The sequence below is a fragment of the Euphorbia lathyris genome, chromosome 1 (genome assembly GCF_963576675.1).
Source record: "Euphorbia lathyris chromosome 1, ddEupLath1.1, whole genome shotgun sequence".
Taxonomy (NCBI): domain Eukaryota; kingdom Viridiplantae; phylum Streptophyta; class Magnoliopsida; order Malpighiales; family Euphorbiaceae; genus Euphorbia; species Euphorbia lathyris.
In genome coordinates, this window is record NC_088910.1 from 60967712 (window position 1) to 60970108 (window position 2397).

Genomic DNA, 2397 nt, shown 5'->3' on the forward strand with positions numbered 1-2397 from the left:
AAGAACTAGAATGGCATTCCGACATTATGGATTCGTATTCATTTTCACCAACGCATCTCCTAATTATCCCGTCACCACAAGTCTTGAACAAAAAGGGATCTTCCCAAAAATATTGTTTAATATCGAAGAAAAATTTCTTCTTTTGTTGGAAATCTAATCCTTCCGGAACAATATTGGCTGCAAGATAATTAGCAATATCTGCATACCATGGTGACATGGAACTTTTTATTTGATAGAGGTGTTCATCAGGAAAATCATCTCGTATACCGGTAGTTTCACCTATAGGACCGTTTTCATCTTCAAGTCTCGATAGATGATCGGCGACAAGATTTTCAACTCCCTTTTTGTCTTTTATTTCTATATCAAATTCTTGCAACAATAAAACCCATCTAATTAGACGTGGTTTTGCATCCTTCTTAGCAAATAAATATCTTAATGCTGCATAATCAGTATAAATAATAACTTTTGAACCTAATAAATATGACCTAAACTTGTCACATGCAAAAACTACGGCTAACATTTCTTTCTCAGTTGTGGTGTAGTTTAATTGTGCACCAGACAGTGTGTGACTTGCATAATAAATGACATGAAGTTTCTTATCTTTCCTTTGACCTAAAACACATCTGACAGCTAAATCACTTGCATCACACATAATTTCAAATGGTAGATCCCAATCGGGTTTAGCAATAACAGGTGCACTGACTAAAGCTGTTTTCAATGTTTCGAACGCTTTAACGCATTCTTCATTAAAATCAAAGGTTGAATCTTTCTTGAGTAAATTAGTAAGTGGTTTGGAAATTACAGAAAATTTTTTAATAAATCTTCTGTAAAAACCAGCATGTCCTAAGAATGATCTTACTCCCTTAACAGCAGTTGGAGGGGGTAATTTCTCTATTACTGAAGTTTTTGCTCTGTCCACTTCTAATCCTTTTTCAGATAATTTGTGACTTAAAACAATTCCTTCGTCAACCATGAAATGACATTTTTCCTAGTTTAATACCAAATTTGTTTCTTCACACCTAGACAAAACTTTATCCAAATTTTCTAGGCACGAATCAAAAGAATCTCCATAAACCTATCAATTTTGTGCGATAAGGCAGAAAATTGGGCTTGCAACATCGCTACTGGATAAAGATTCATTATACCTTTAACTGATGATGTTGTTGAGGATGATGGTTTCGCTGATGGTAGGTGCCCACGTTCCGCGGGCCACATACTATTGTTGATTGCCATCTCCTCCAAAAGTTCTCTTGCTTGGGCAGATATTTTCTTCATGAATAACCCTCCAGACATAGCGTCCAATGAACCTCTAGTTGTAGGATTTAGTCCATTATAAAATGTTTGCATTAAAAGTTCAGCGGGCAATTGGTGGTGTGGGCATAAACGTTGAAGTTCTTTAAAACGTTCCCAAGCCTCATAAAGAGTTTCACTATCATTTTGAGAAAAAGACGTTAACTCTTTAATGACTCTTGCGGTTTTTGCTAAAGGAAAAATTTTTGATAAAAATGCTTGGGCTAATTGCTCCCAAGTCTCAATTGATGCGGCTGGCATAGAAGTTAACCACTCTTTGGCTCGATCCTTCAAAGTAAAAGGAAAAAGGCGAAGATTGATTGCTTCTGCAGTCACATTTGGTATTTTAAAAGTGTCGCAAATTTCTAAGAAATTTGTCAAATGGGTATTAGGATTTTCGTTAGGTAATCCGTAAAACGTTACATTATTTTGCAACATATTAAGCAATGCATGCTTAATTTCAAATTGGTTTGCATTAATTTGGGGTCTAACTATACTGTTTGTTACACCGGCCACTCCTGGCCTAGCGTAATCCATAAGTGTGGCCATAACTTCTGGCTCGGTAATTTTAGTTTTTTATTGGGGTTTTGTTTTTCTTTTTCTTTTCTTTCTTGTTCTTTTTAAGAGTTCTTTCAATTTCTGGGTCGATAGGATCTGGTGACGTGCCTGAACTTCGAGAACTGCGCATGAACTTGAAATTTCGCACGAACCGAAACTACCTACAAAACAGAATTTGAAAAATAAATATGTTAGTAATTGAAAATAGATAAAATATAAAAGTTTGAATAAGTATAAATAAACCTAGATTCGTAATAAAACACGAAAAATGTAAAATTTTGTCAAAAATTTTGGCATTCCCCGGCAACGGCGCCAAAAACTTGTTGAGCGATTTCCGCAAGTGTACGGTATACGCTTGTAGTAATAAAAGATATCGATCCCACATGGAATGTTTTTTTAACAAAACTTATTTACAATCGGTTAAATTTACTTTTTAAGGTTTATAATATTGGAAAATCGTTTAATCGGTTTTGGTTAAGAAATTGCTAGAATAAGAGTTAGATTAGAGTATGAAGATGTTAGAAAATATCTGATTTAAGAATGAATTTG

The 2397-nt window shown here is 34.6% G+C and overlaps 1 non-coding gene across 1 annotated transcript; it reads left to right on the forward strand.

Annotated features, from left to right (window-relative positions):
* The first annotated feature begins 1363 nt into the window (after nt 1-1363).
* Nucleotides 1364-1470, forward strand: LOC136215947 (small nucleolar RNA R71). Its single transcript, XR_010682949.1, has one exon. It is a non-coding gene; the product is annotated as a small nucleolar RNA R71 (small nucleolar RNA).
* The last annotated feature ends 927 nt before the right edge of the window (nt 1471-2397 follow it).